At 44.2% G+C, this 15,873-nt stretch overlaps 1 protein-coding gene across 4 annotated transcripts in view; it reads right to left on the reverse strand.

Moving 5' to 3' along the window:
* METTL22 (methyltransferase 22, Kin17 lysine) overlaps window positions 1-15,873 on the reverse strand; it is a 211,522-nt gene that overhangs the window by 149,387 nt on the left and 46,262 nt on the right. The window lies entirely within an intron of this gene.

Genomic DNA, 15,873 nt, shown 5'->3' on the forward strand with positions numbered 1-15,873 from the left:
CCCACATTTCCCTACTGTGCTCTTCATTACAGTACTGTAAATGTTCTACTCTATTTCTAATATAAATATGCTGTTCAGGGTATGGTAGTGGTCTGCTACCATCAGAGTCATCTTTTAACCCGGCTGCCAGGCACATGGTTAGGCAGATTTTTAAGCGTATTTACTTTAGTTTTCTGATGTAAATAAATAGAAAACAATATGAGGATTGGGTCAAATGTCATATTTATGGAGAACCTGCACTACTGTTTACATGCATCACTAGTCTTTGGCTTCACATCTTCTTGTGCTAAAACAGATTGACATCATTTACTCCAGCTAACTTAATCTTCTAGGAAGATACACAAATTGATCCTTAAAAGGGCCGGATAGCCTTCTGCCGGTTTGTAAATTTGAGGTTAATTGCTTTACTAGGAAACACTAATTATTCCTTCCCGACTTAAAAGACATTATAAATACTGAAGGTGAAGACCGCCAGGGACCCAACCGAACGAGTAAAACCATTGAAGCATTATAACTTCTAGATCTTACAAGAAAATGAGTATGTACTACGTTCTCTTCATTTTATAACATTTCTACTGTTGGTTAGAAGTTAGGTGATGAAAAAACCAAGGTTATTTATTGGATATTATTTCTTATTTAAATTTAGACTTATGCAAATGTGGTTTTGGTCAAATAACCCCTTTGGATACAGCAAAACATTTCTGCTTCTGGGACATTTTACATCCACTTTGACATATTTTCAGCAGTGTTTTTGGGCTATAGCTATAAGCTATGAATGTAAATTTTATAGCTGCAACAATTAAGGTCATAAAATGAAGGCCACAATGGTAGCAATAAAAATCTTTTTGGGGGTATTTTGTTTACATAAAACTTTTTCTTTTGGGCATTTTCCATCGTAAACATAAATCCACACACCACAAAAGAGAGGGGTGAAAGAAGACACACAGTGCTGAAAGCAGGGAAAGGGTTAACAAACTGTGCTATGGGCAGCATCAGGCTAACTGTGACCTGAATACATAGGTTTGTCTGGACTTTAAAAAACAAACTTGCGACAGCTGTTATCTGGGGAGAGGAAACTGGGAGTCAGTGAGGGTCTTCATACCACTTCAGCACTGTGATCTTTGACACTACACTCCAAGGGACTACCTGCATCAGGGAGAGAGGTGAAGAGGAAATGCTGTACAGTAGGCGGGGGAAGAGCTACTACATGTCCGTCCCGGAGTATATTAACCTCTTCAGGACACAGGGCGTATGGATACGCCCTGCATTCTGAGTCCTTAACCTCTTCAGGACATAGGGCGTATGGATACGCCCTGCATTCCGAGTCCTTAAGGACCGAGGGCGTATCCATACGCCCGTGGGAAATCCGGCCCCCACCGCTAGCCGGAGGGGCGCCGGAGCCGGATGCCTGCTGAAATCGTTCAGCAGGCATCCCGGCATATCGCCCAGGGGGGTCATTATGTCCCCCCATGTCGGCGATCGCAGCACATCGCTCATCAATTCAGATGAGCGATGCGCTGCGATTCCGTTCCCCGCCGCTCACCGGGCGGGGATCGGAGCCGGATGTCTGCTGATTTCTATCAGCAGACATCCCGGCAGTGTGCCAGAGGAGGTCCGGAGGACCTCCTATACCGGCGATCGCTGCAGGACGCCGGTAACTACTAACCGGCGTTCTGCAGCGGTTCCGGGTCCTCAGGGTCACGTGTGACCCTGTTACCCGGATATAGATGGTGACTGGTGGTGTAGTATACACCACCAATCACCATCCGTACTGTACTGGGGGCTGGCATTGTGGCCACCCCCCTCAGTACAGTTGTGATTGGGTGGCCAAAGTGGCCGCACCAATCACAATGTAATAGGAGGGGATGGTGGGGGCTAGGAGCACGTTGCTCCGTTCTGCCCACCATTCCACAGAGATCTGGTGTGCACGACGGAGCCCCGTGCTGCCCACCATCCCCTCAGTAAAAAAAAAGTGCCCCTTGCCCCCTTTCTGTGGCCCCTTGGCACAGAAATCCCCAGGGATAGCTTTAGATTTAGGTAGGGACAGGTTAGGGTTAAAAAAAAAAAAAAGTTTTCTTTTTTCGGCGTACCTCAGTGGGTGTCCGTGGGTCCGTAGCACCTTTAGCTGCGTGACCCCGGCCCTGCTGGGTCGCTGCGGTCTGCCGCCAGCCTTTTTTTTTGGCGCAGATCTTTTTTTTTTTCTTTTTTCCCTAAGCGTGTGTGCGGACCCTCTTAGTTATAAAAGAGCGGTCCGCCACCGTTTGTTAAAGCCCACCCGCCGCTGATCAGTCCCGTAGTACTGATCAGCGTTTTTTTTTGTGGTGCCGGCGCTTTTTTACGCGTTTTCTAGCGCTTTTTTTGCACCCATAGGCGGTCCGTGCCACCAGTAGCAGGCGTGTACTGTGTGGCCGGACCTTACCTGTGTGTGCGGCGTGCCTCACCGCTGTCAGTGATTTATCACTGATCAGCGTTTTTTTTTGTGGTAAAGGCACTTTTTTCGGTTAACGCGTATTTTTTTTGCACCCATAGGCGGTCCGTGCCACCAGTAGCAGGCGTGTACTGTGTGGACGGACCGTACCTGTGTGTGCAGCCTGTCCCACGGCTGTCGGTGATTTATCACTGATCAGCGTTTTTTTTTTTGTTCAGGCGGGTGCATTTTTTCCGGGGTTAAGCATTTTTTTATTTTATTTTTCGGGTTTTTTGTGTGGGGGTCTGAGTACAAGCCACCAGCCACTGTTCTGGGCTGAGTGGCCGGACCCCCCTCTGACTTCTGCGCCCCTTGCCGCCACAAGCGCTAATCAGTGCGCACACCACTGATTAGATAAACGCTTATTTTTTTGGCGCAGGGTTTTTTTTGCGCTAGAAGTCCCCCTTTTTTTTTTAAAAGTCCCCTTTTTATTTAATATTTTTTTCTGTTAGGGCGGGTTAGTTTAGTTAGGTTAGGTTAGGGCGGGTTAGGGCGGGTTAGGGAGGTAGTATCGCACCACACCACACGCAGCACACACACCAATAAAGTTTCCCCCCCCCACACACACACATACCCGTATCCCCATTAGAGTAGGGAAATGGCCCGCAGAGCGTTTTCGGCGGAGGAGGCATATGCCATAATTGCCTCCGACACCGAGAGCGGCTCAGAGGACGATGAAGACCCCACCTTCCTTATTTCATCGTCCTCCTTATCATCTAGTTCTGATGATGAGCCACCAAGGCGGCGGAGACGCCGCCGTGCGGTGCCGCAAACCTCCTCTGCCCTTGACCCTGTGCCCCATGCTAGTATGAGTCCCCCTGGCGCTCATACTAGTGAAGCCCCCCTGCCAAGGTCACTGGTACCTCATACCGGAGAACTTGTCTGGGCTGAGCCAGCGGACCACGAGCCCGTGATTCCTGAGTTTGTTGGCGACTCAGGAATCAAGATTAACATCGCCGGGTTCACTGAAAAGGACTTTTTCGGTCATTTTTTCAGTGACGACTTTGTTAATCTAATGGTTACACAGACGAATCTGTATGCCCAACAGTTCGTCGCCGCTAACCCGGGCTCACTTTTAGCTAGACCCGGTGGCTGGACTCCAGTCGATGCAGCCGAAATGAGGACCTTTTGGGGCCTTGCGCTGCATATGGGTCTAGTTAAAAAACCCAGTGTCAGGCAATATTGGAGTGGGGACGTCTTTTACCAGACACCCCTCTACAGTATGGCCATGGCACGTTCCCGGTTCGAGGCCATTCGGAGATGTTTGCATTATGCTGATAATGCGGCATGTCCCCCCCCGAACTGATCCCGCGTATGACCGCCTGTATAAAATCAGGCCGGTCATCAATCACTTCGGGGCCAGATTTTGGGAGGCCTATGTCCCTGGAAGGGAGGTCGCTATTGATGAGTCGCTCATCAGCTTTAAGGGGAGACTCAGCTTCCGGCAATACATCCCTACCAAGCGAGCGCGGTATGGCGTGAAGATGTATAAACTTTGCGAGAGTACCTCCGGGTACACTTGCAAGTTTATGGTGTATGAGGGACGAGATTCCTGCATTGAACCCCCAGATTGTTCCCCCACTCTGGGTGTTAGCGGGAAAATCGTTTGGGGCCTTTTGCACCCATTGCTAGATAAAGGTTACCACCTTTACGTGGATAACTTTTATACTAGTATCCCTCTCTTCACATCCCTCGCCGCCAGATCCACGCTCGCTTGTGGGACAGTCCGGAAGAATCAAAGAGGCCATCCTTCCTATCCCCTGCAGACTCCTATCCCCCGGGGTGAGTCCCGTGCCCTCACCCATGATAACCTGTTGTTGGTCCGGTATAAGGACAAGAGGGATGTCCTTATGCTCACCACAATTCATGGGAATGGCAGCACCCCTGTCCCTGTGCGAGGTACCGTGGGACCGGTCCTCAAGCCCGATTGTATTCTGGACTACAATCGGTATATGGGGGGAGTTGATCTTTCTGATCAAGTCCTCAAGCCATATAATGCCATGCGGAAAACAAAGATATGGTACAAAAAAGTTGCGGTCTACATGGTACAGGTTGCCATGTACAACTCTTTTGTACTGTACAAGAACGCTGGCAACACAGGGACATACCTGGAGTTCCAAGAGGAAGTTCTAAAGGCCCTCATCTATGGTGACCGCCAAAGAGCGGGTCAGAGCACCTCTGTAACTTCAGGTCCCCGGATCGTCCCCGGCCAACACTTTCCAGGTGTGATCCCCCACACTGGAAAGAAGGGACGATCTCAGAAGAAATGCAGAGTGTGTCGCAAGAGGGGGATTCGGAAGGACACCACCACTCAATGCGACACTTGCCCCGATCATCCGGGCCTCTGCATAGGCTCCTTCAGGGAGTATCACACTTCCATGGAGTACTAAATTTTCCGTCATTTGCCCTAATTTTCATTACCCACAATTCGACTCCAATGTACATTGTCTTCCAAATTTTATACCAAACCCCCCCCCCCCCCCCCAAAAAAAAAAAAACCTTTTCTCAATACCCCCAATATCTATTTTTTTTCTTCCCCCTAAAAAATGGGTCATGGGACACAGAGTCAACAGCATTGGAGGTTTGCAGTTGCCTCAAATGCGCAACGCTCTCTCTCCCCACCTGAGCGGGTTGCGCATTTGAGGTAACAGAATAGGGACGGCCCCACATATCCCCTTCCCAGAATGATGATTCAGAGTATAGGGTTTGGGGCGGGCATCCTTTTTACTTTTGGCTGTACTCTGGGTCATCATTCTGGGAAAATAATTGGCATATCAGTTCTAAAATTGCAATTTTCTTCCCCCCATATTACACTTCATCCATTCCTGGAAAATAAATGAAGGGAACACCCATCTGTTCCAAATCTCCACTTCACCCTATACACCTTCCCTAGGGGGTGTACTGTTTGTAATAATCTCACATATGGGTGTTCCTTTCTTGTATTTTCCTCTGAATGTATGTAACTGTTAGGTCCGTAACAAACATCCGCCTCAAATGCGAAGAGTTCTCGCTGAGCTCTGTCGTATTTCCAGGCGACAATTCAGAGTCACATGTTAGTTGTTCCCAAAAAGATGAAGCAGAGCATAGGTTGAAAATTGCAATTTTCAAAAGCTACCCTTCATCCATTCCTGGAAAATAAATTTAGGAAACCCCTGTGCATTAGAAATGTCCTCTTTACCCCTATACCCATTCCTCAGGGTGGGTACTTTCTGTAATGGTGTCACATGTGGGTGTTTCATTTTTGTATTTTCCTCGGAATGTATGTAACCGTCAGCTACTGATATGCCATAGGCCACAAATACAAAGTGACCTCTATGACTTCTGATTCTTGTTGTGCGCCCGCCCAGCACGTTACCCCATATGTGGATGGATTTTTATAGTCAGGGGAAAAAGCCCTCCAAAATTTGTAACCCAATTCCTCATATTACCCCTTGTGAAAATGTTAAAAATTGGGTAACCCCAGCATTTTAGTGTAAAAAAATCAAATTTTTCAATTTAGGCCCACTTTTCAAAAAAACCTGTGAGGTGTAAGAACTCACTGTAACACTGTTACGTTTCCCGTGGGGTCTAGTTTCCAAAATGTAATGCCATGTGGTTTTTTTTCTGCTGTCCTGGCACCAAAGGGGCTTCCTAAATGAGACATGCCCCCAGAGCAAAATTTGCTTCCAAAAAGCCAAAATGTGACTCCTTCTCTTCTGAGACATGTAGTGCGCCAACAGAGCACTTTTTACCCCCATATGGGGTGTTTTCGGAATCGGGAGAAATTGGGCTTCAAATTTTGGGGGGTATTTTCTGCTATTACCCTTTTCAAAAATGTAAAATTTTTGGGAAAACAAGCATTTTAGGTAAAAATTAAAAATTTTTTTTTACATTTGCAAAAGTCATGAAACCCCTGTGGGGTATTAAGGTTCACTTTACCCCTTGTTATGTTCCCCAAGGGGTCTAGTTTCCAAAATGGTATGCCATGTTTTTTTTTTTGCTGTCCTGGCACCATAGGGGCTTCCTAAATGCGGCATGCCCCCAGAGCAAAATTTGCTTCCAAAAAGCCAAATGTGACTCCTTCTCTTCTGATACCTGTAGTGCGCCAGCAGAGCACTTTTTACCCCCATATGGGGTGTTTAATGAATCGGGAGAAATTGGGCTTCAAATTTTGGGGTGTATTTTCTGCTATTACCCTTTTAAAAAATGTAAAATTTTTGGGAAAACAAGCATTTTAGGTAAAAAATTTTACTTTTTTTTTACATTTGCAAAAGTCATGAAACCCCTGTGGGGTATTAAGGTTCACTTTACCCCTTGTTATGTTCCCCAAGGGGTCTAGTTTTCAAAATGGTATGCCATGTGTTTTTTTTTTGCTGTCCTGGCACCATAGGGGCTTCCTAAATGCGGCATGCCCCCAGAGCAAAATTTGCTTCCAAAAAGCCAAATGTGACTCCTTCTCTTCTGATACCTGTAGTGCGCCAGCAGAGCAATTTTTACCCCCATATGGGGTGTTTTCGGAATCGGGAAAAATTGGGCTTCAAATTTTGGGGGGTATTTTCTGCTATTACCCTTTTCAAAAATGTAAAATTTTGGGGAAAACAAGCATTTTAGGTAAAATTTTTTACTTTTTTTTTACATTTGCAAAAGTCATGAAACCCCTGTGGGGTATTAAGGTTCACTTTACCCCTTGTTATGTTCCCCAAGGGGTCTAGTTTCCAAAATGGTATGCCATGTGTTTTTTTTTTTTGCTGTCCTGGCACCATAGGGGCTTCCTAAATGCGGCATGCCCCCAAAGCAAAATTTGCTTCCAAAAAGCCAAATGTGACTCCTTCTCTTCTGAGACCTGTAGTGCGCCAGCAGAGCACTTTTTACCCCCATATGGGGTGTTTTCTGAATCGGGAGAAATTGGGCTTCAAATTTTGGGGGGCATTTTCTGCTATTACCCTTTTCAAAAATGTAAAATTTTTGGGAAAACAAGCATTTTAGGTAAAAAATTTTACTTTTTTTTTACATTTGCAAAAGTCATGAAACCCCTGTGGGGTATTAAGGTTCACTTTACCCCTTGTTATGTTCCCCAAGGGGTCTAGTTTCCAAAATGGTATGCCATATGTTTTTTTTTGCTGTCCTGGCACCATAGGGGCTTCCTAAATGCGGCATGCCCCCAAAGCAAAATTTGCTTCCAAAAAGCCAAATGTGACTCCTTCTCTTCTGAGACCTGTAGTGCGCCAGCAGAGCACTTTTTACCCCCATATGGGGTGTTTTCTGAATCGGGAAAAATTGGGCTTCAAATTTTGGGGGGCAATTTCTGCTATTACCCTTTTCAAAAATGTAAAATTTTTGGGAAAACAAGCATTTTAGGTAAAAAATTTTACTTTTTTTTTACATTTGCAAAAGTCATGAAACCCCTGTGGGTTATTAAGGTTCACTTTACCCCTTGTTATGTTCCCCAAGGGGTCTAGTTTCCAAAATGGTATGCCATGTGTTATTTTTTTTGCTGGTTTGACACCCTAGGGGCTTCCTAAAGGTGACATGCCCCCCAAAAACCATTTCAGAAAAATGTTCTCTCCAAAATCCCCTTGTCGCTCCTTCGCTTCTGAGCCCTCTACTGCGCCCGCCGAACAATTAACATAGACATATGAGGTATGTGCTTACTCAAGAGAAATTGGGCTACAAATACAAGTAAAAATTTTCTCCTTTTACCTCTTGCAAAAATTCAAAAATTGGGTCTACAAGAACATGCGAGTGTAAAAAATGAAGATTTTGAATTTTCTCCTTCAGATTGCTGCTATTCCTGTGAAACATCTAAAGGGTTAAAACACTGACTGAATGTCATTTTGAATACTTTGGGGGGTGTAGTTTTTATAATGGGGTCTTTCATGGGGTATTTCTAATATGAAGACCCTTCAAATCCACTTCAAACCTGAACTGGTGTCTGAAAAATAGCGAGTTTGAAAATTTTGTGAAAAATTGGAAAATTGCTGCTGAACTTTGAAGCCCTCTGGTGTCTTCCAAAAGTAAAAACTCATAAATTTTATGATGCAGACATAAAGTAGACATATTGTATATGTGAATAATAAAAAAAAAAATGGAATATCCATTTTCCTTACAAGCAGAGAGCTTCAAAGTTTGAAAAATGCAAAATTTTCCATTTTTTCATGAAATTTTGGGATTTTTCACCAAGAAAGGATGCAAGTTACCACAAAATTTTACCACTATGTTAAAGTAGAATATGTCACGAAAAAACAATCTCAGAATCAGAATGATAACTAAAAGCATTCCAGAGTTATTAATGTTTAAAGTGACAGTGGTCAGATGTGCAAAAAACGCTCCGGTCCTTAAGGCCAAAATGGGCTTGGTCCTGAAGGGGTTAAGGACCGAGGGCGTATCCATACGCCCGTGGGAAATCCGGTCCCCACCGCTAGCCGGTTGGGGACCGGAGCCGGATGCCTGCTGAAATCATTCAGCAGGCACCCTGGCACATCGCCCAGGGTGGTCCTGAGACCCCCCCATGTCGGCAATCGGAGAAAATCGCATGTCAATTCAGACATGCGATTTTCTCCAATTTCGGGCTGATCGGGTCTCTGGTGACCCGATCACCCGGAAAATAGGGCTGATCGGAGTTGTCAGCAACAACCCCGATCAGCCTAAAGGATTGGAGTGAGATCGCAAAGCTGTGATCTACTCCTATCCCCTGCCATTACTCAGAACAGAGTTCTGACCAATGGCAGCGCAGGACAGGGGGTTGCCATGGCAACCCCCCGTTCTGCCCGCCCCTGGATGTCGAGGGGCTCTGGGAAGATGGAGGCCGTACCTGCAGGAGAAGATGCCTGGGGACCTGGGATCTTCGCTGGAGCCTGCAGGATCCTGATCAGGTAGGGAATCGACAGTGGGGGGGGGGAATTGAAAGTCAAAGTAAATCGATCTTTACTGTGGCAACCACTAGGGGGGCCAAACTGCAACTCCCAGCATGCCCAGACAGCCAAAAGCTGTCTGGGCATGCTGGGAGTTGTAGTTTTGCAACATCTGGAGGGTCACAGTTTGGAGACCACTGTTACAGTGGTGCCCAAACAGTAGCCCTCCAGATGTTGCCAAACTACAACTCTCAGCATGCCTTGACTGCCCAGGCATGCTGGGAGTTGTAGTTCTGTAAAATCTGTCCCTTCAGATTTAGCAATTTTCATGACATTTTTGAAAATTGCTGCTCTACTTTGAAGCCCTCTAATTTTTTCAAAAAGCAAAAATATGTCCATTTTATGATGCCAACATAAAGTGGACATATTGAGTTTGTGAAGAAAAATAAAATTTATTTGGAATATCCATTTTCCTTACAATTAGAGAGCTTCAAAGTTAGAAAAATGCTAAATTTTCAAAATTTTCATGAAATTTTGGGATTTTTCACCAAAAAAGGATGAAATTAACGCCGAAAATTTACCACCAAAATAAAGTAGAATATGTCACGAAAAAACAATCTCAGAATCAGAATATTCGGTAAAAGCGTTTTCGCGTTATTAATTCGTAAAGTGACGGTGGTCATAATTGCGAAAAAGGGCTCAGTCCTTAAGGTGAAAAAGGGCTGCGTCCTTAAGGGGTTAAAACAAATGTTGTTCAGTGTGAGTGATAATGCTGACAGGTCACAGAAAGTGTGTGGGGGGAGGAGGGGGGTGGGGCATGGTGACACTAGCAGTGATGGGTGGCACATTGGGTCCCTGTAAAAGTGCCCCTTGAGTGCAATGGACCCAGTGGGACCCATTGTAGGGCTGACTTTTCATAGAAATTGTACATAAAAAAAAATTGCATAACAAGTAAAATCCTTATCTTGAGAACAGTAGGGCATAGCAAAAATAAATAAAGCTTTCAAATTATACAGTGGGGCAAAAAAGTATTTAATCAGCCACCAACTGTGCAAGTTCTCCCACTTAAAAAGATGAGAGGCGCCAGTAATTTTCATCATAGGTATACCTCACCTATGAGAGACATAATGAGAAAAAAAATCCATAAAATCACATTGTCTGATTTTTAAAGAATTTATTTGCAAATTATGGTGGAAAATAAGTATTTGTTCACCTAAAAACAAGCAAGATTTCTGGCTCTCACAGACCTGTAACTTCTTATTTAAAGGAGTACTCTGCACCCCTAGACATTTTATCCCCTTTCCAAAGGATAGGGGAAAAGATGTCAGATCGCCGGGGTCTCACTGCTGGGGACCCCCGGGATCTCGGCTGCAGCACCCAACCGGCATTGCTTTTGGCTTTGGATCCCGACCACAATGGCGGAAGAGCGTGACATCACGACTCCACCCCGTGTGACGTCACACCCCGCCCCCTCAATGCAAGTCTATGGGAGGTCCGTCACGCCCCCTCCCATAGACTTGCATTGGGGCATGACGTCACACGGGGCAGAGTCGTGATGTCATGCTCTTCTGCGGGTCGGGATCCGAAGCCACAAGCAATGCCAGTGTGAGGTGGAAGCTGTACAGGTGGGTGCTGCAGCCGAGATCCCGGGGGTCCCCACCAGCGGGACCCCGGCGATCTGACATCTTATCCCCTATCCTTTGGATAGGGGATAAGATGACTAGGGGTGCAGAGTACCCCTTTAAGTCTCCTCTCTCCTCCATTCATTATCTGTATTAATGGCACCTGTTTGCACTTGTTATCAGTATAAAAGACACCTGTCCACAACCTCAAACAGTCACACTCCAAACTCCACTATGGCCAAGACCAAAGAGCTGTCGAAGGACACCAGAAACAAAATTGTAAACCTGCACCAGGCTGGGAAGACTAAATCTGCTGGGATCAAAGTAACAAAGGCTACAATCAGTAACACACTACGCCACCAAGGACTCAAATCATGCAGTGCCAGACGTGTCCCCCTGCTTAAGATTGTACATGTTAGGGCCTGTCTGAAGTTTGCTAAAGAGAATTTGGATGATCCAGAAGAGTATTGGGAGAATGTCAAATGGTCAGGTGAAACCAAAGTAGAACTTTATAGTAAAAACTCAACTCCTCGTGCTTATATGAGAAAGTATGCTGAGCTGCATCCAAAGAACAGCATACCTACTGTGAAGCATGGGGGTGGAAACATCATGCTTTGGGGCTGTTTTTCAGCAAAGGGACCAGGACGACTGATCCGTGTAAAGGAAAGAATGAATAGATCCATGTATCGTCAGATTTTGAGTGAAAACCTCCTTCCATCAGCAAGGGCATTGAAGATCAAACGTGGCTGGGTCTTTCGGCATGACAATGATCCCAAACACACCACCTGGGCAACGAAGGAGTGGCTTCGTAAGAATCATTTCAAAGGTCGTGGAGCGGCCTAGCCAGTCTCCAGATCTAAACCCCATAGAAAACCTTTGGAGGAAGTTGAAAGTCTGTGTTGCCCAGCGACAGCACCAAAACATCACTGCTCTAGAGGAGATCTGCATGGATGGGCCAAAATACCAGCAACAGTGTGGGAAAACAAAGTATTGAGATGAACTTTTCTTATTGACCAAATACTTATTTTCCACAATAATTTGCTAATAAATTCTTTAAAAATCAGACAATGTGATTTCATGGATTTCTTTTTATCATGATGCCTCTCATAGTTGAGGTATACCTATGATGAAAATTACAGGCCTCTCATCTTTTTAAGAGGGAGAGCTTGCACAATTGGTGGCAGACTAAATACTTTTTTGCCCCACTGTATAAAAAAAACATTTTTTACCATAGTCCCCTTCGTAACAGTACAACATACGAGTAGCAAGGAAATTTGAAGCTTTGTATTGGGAAAAAACAAAAACCTAAGATTCCAAAGAACCAACAGCGCTTTCAAGCTGTTCTTGACCTATGGTACATGCATTCTCTCCAGAACAGCTTGTAATAAAATGTTACACAGCATTAAAAAACTCTTGGGGCACAATTGACACATCCATCAAAATGCTTTTAGACTTCATGTAAGGAAGAACATTGATTGATATAATTTTTATTTCACTTGCCTAGTGCTAGACACTATAATTTACAGCTACTAAAGATGAAGTTAACCAGCCCAATTCAAGAAGATGATGGTTAACCCTATTAGCATAGGAGTGCTAAGTATAAGAGAAGAGCAAGGGCAGTCTGAAAAGATAGAGACAAAAACAATAGGGAATCTAAACTAAAAAGAGGTAAGAGGATGCTGGAACTCCATGGAGGGTGGGGATGAGTGAGGCACACAGTAGTGCAGGAATACATTCATGACTTTATAAGACTACAGCAGTAAAATTCTGAATAATTATATCACATAAGGCAAAGCTGATAAACTGTTCGATCATTAAACCACAAAAAAGTGCAGGACTGGAGGGAATTATGCATGACTTATTCCAGTTATCTGTTGAATCTATCCATCCATGGCAACCTTTGGCCCTCCATTATATCATGTCAGTTTTACCTAGAGTGACCCTTTAACGTTTGCATGCTACATACACTCCTTTTTAGATCCAATTACTGTTTAGGCACCAAAAATTTCTTCAAAAACCAAACAAAAAACAAAACAAAAAACAGTTAAAGGGTTACTCCGGCATTTAGACATCTTATCCCCTATCCAAAGGATAGGGGATAAGATGCCTGATCGCGGGGGTCCCGTCGCTGGGGACCCCCGTGATCTTGAACGCCGCACCCCGTTTTCACTCTGGGTCTGATTACTGCCGATCACAGGGCCGGAGCACTGTCACATCACGCTCCGCCCCTCATTGCAAGCTTATTCCCAATAACCCGAAACGTTTGGTGAAAAGTTTGCTGCAGCTACTGTTTTGGCTTTTGACCGTTGTTCACACTGTGGGTTATCACTCTGAACGCTTATCTTGGATGCTTATCTTGGATGCAAAAGGGTTAACTATTTCCACCATCGGTTCTATTAGAGTTCCAGACATCAATAAAGGAACATCCTCCCACCACTCAGGTCCGTTGCCATCGGAAACCACCACCGGTAACTACAAGTCATTTCCATCTGATGGAGCGATCAGCTTCGGCCAGCTGACCTGCAATCAGCTGACCGTCGATACCAGAAGCTCACCAACGTGCAGCAGTGAGGAACATCCGAGATGCCGGCAGGCGTGTGGCTGCCTGAGGACATGAACTACCGCTGGTTAGAGCTCCGGTGCAGGACCCGTGGCCCCCGACGTGGAGCGGCTAGTGGCACACAGTGCCAAACAAGGTCGCTAGTACTTTCCATACTAGACTTGGCATGTATCCATCAAATTAGCGAATGGAATTGTGGAAATTGCTTATGCTGACATCTATCTGTTGCTACTCACACGGAACTGTGCATCCTGATATCCTGAGTGACAGCACTATATTTTTCTATACCCCTATAGACTCTAGCTGAAACTTTCTATAAGTAGACCCTTATTGCATTTGAGTGGACACTATCACCTCCTAGGTGGACGTCTTTACTGCAGGTGGACATTATATATATTTTTCTTGCAGGTGGACACTCTGTATCATTATAAATGCATTGATATTTTATAATTGTCATTTTTTAATTGTGTTTTGGGTTAACACATTTTTACTATTTCATTTACTATGTACTTCAGTGATAAACTGTTATTTTAGGAGAAAAATAAATATTTCTTATATTTACTACACTTGTATTGATCTCCATCATATACCCCTAGTGGGTAGAACAAATAGTTCAATTCATGTGAATCCATTCATAATTTATTTGAAATTATTATTTTTTTGTTATTCTTTCCATCGCTGCATCAGCATAAATCAGCATATTTGCTTTTCCTTCCCTGTACATGCTTCATTCAGGATGCACATACACTTGTATCCCTCAGAGCCTGGAACAAGCTATTTCCATGAGTGGGAAAGGATGTGCAAGAACTTAAAGGGGTACAAACTGTTCCGAACCCTGGATCCGGCGCCGGGAGCTTGTGACGTCATCCCATTGACTTGCTGAGCAGCGGTGTACCCCTTTAAACTTACATGCTTACTTCAGGCACCAACACGCACGTGTTCATACTTAAGACAAATTTTCACCTGTGCAAACTGCATGCGTGGTAACTTTAAATATATTCTATCCTGGATAAAACTTTACAGTCATGGCCGTAAATATACGGCAAATATTGACGTATGTTTGGGGTCATTGTCCTGCTGGAAGACCCAAAATCTCGGACACAGACCCAGCTTATGATACTGGGCTGTACAGTGGGACTCAAAATCCGTTGGTAATCCTCAGATTTCATGATGCCTTGCACACGTTCAAGGCACCCAGTGCCAGAGGCAGCAAAACAGCCCCAAAACATAATTGAACCTCCACCATATTTCACTATGTTCTTTTCTTTGTAGGCCTCATTCCGTTTTTGGTAAACAGTAGAATGATGTGCTTTACCAAAAAGCTCTATCTTGGTCTCATCTGTCCACAAGAAGTTTCCCCAGAAGGATTTTTCTTACTCAAGTTCATTTAGGCAAAATGTAGTCTTGCTTTTTTATGTCTCTGTGTGAGCAGTGGGGTCCTCCTGGGTTTCCTCCTGCCACAGCATTTCATTTCATTTAAATGTTGATGGATAGTTGTTGCTGACACTGATGCTCCCTGAGCCTGCTTGACAGCTTGAATATCTTTGGGACTTGTTTGGGGCTGCTTATCCACCATCTGGACTATCCTGCATTCACACCTTTCATTTTTCTCTTCCATCCAAGCCCAGGGAGATTAGCTACAGTGCCATGGGTTGCAAACTTCTTGATAATGTTGCACACGGTGGTCAAAGGAAAATCTAGATCTCTAGAGATGGACTTGTAACCTTGAGATTGTTGATATTTTTCCACAATTTTGGTTCTCAAGTCCTCAGACAGTTCTCTTCTCCTCTTTCTGTTGTCCTTGCTTAGTGTGGCACACACAGACACACAATGCAAAGACTAAGTGAACTTCTTTCCTTTTTATCCGCTTTCAGGTGTTATTTTTAAATTGCTCACTCCTGTTACTTGCCCCAGGCAAGTTTAAAGGCGCATCACATGCTTGAAACAATCTTATTTTTCCACAATTTTGAAAGGGTGCCAATAATTTTGTCCAGCCCATTTTTGGAGTTTGGTGTGACATTATGTCCAATTTGCTTTTTTTCATCCCTTTTTTGGTTTTTTTCAAATACACACAAAGGGAATAAAAATATGTATAGCAAAACATGTTACTGCAATCCTTTTCTGTGAGAAATACTTTATTTTCTTGAAAAAAAATCTGTATTTATAAGGTAAGTATATCGTACTTCAGTCTTAAACTAAACCTTTTAATTTTACCATACTAGTCTCTTACTATATTTTACTCTTATAAACTGTCAACTAATGTTCCATATACCTTCATGATTCTATTTGGGAGGCACAGACTGGACACTTATCCTTATATTTTATTATAACCAAGAGTATATGCTTAGACCAAGCTAAACTCTAAGAAAAATATGGTAGATGTTACAAAAGACC

The sequence above is a fragment of the Hyla sarda genome, chromosome 8 (assembly GCF_029499605.1).
Source record: "Hyla sarda isolate aHylSar1 chromosome 8, aHylSar1.hap1, whole genome shotgun sequence".
In the NCBI taxonomy this organism is placed as follows: domain Eukaryota; kingdom Metazoa; phylum Chordata; class Amphibia; order Anura; family Hylidae; genus Hyla; species Hyla sarda.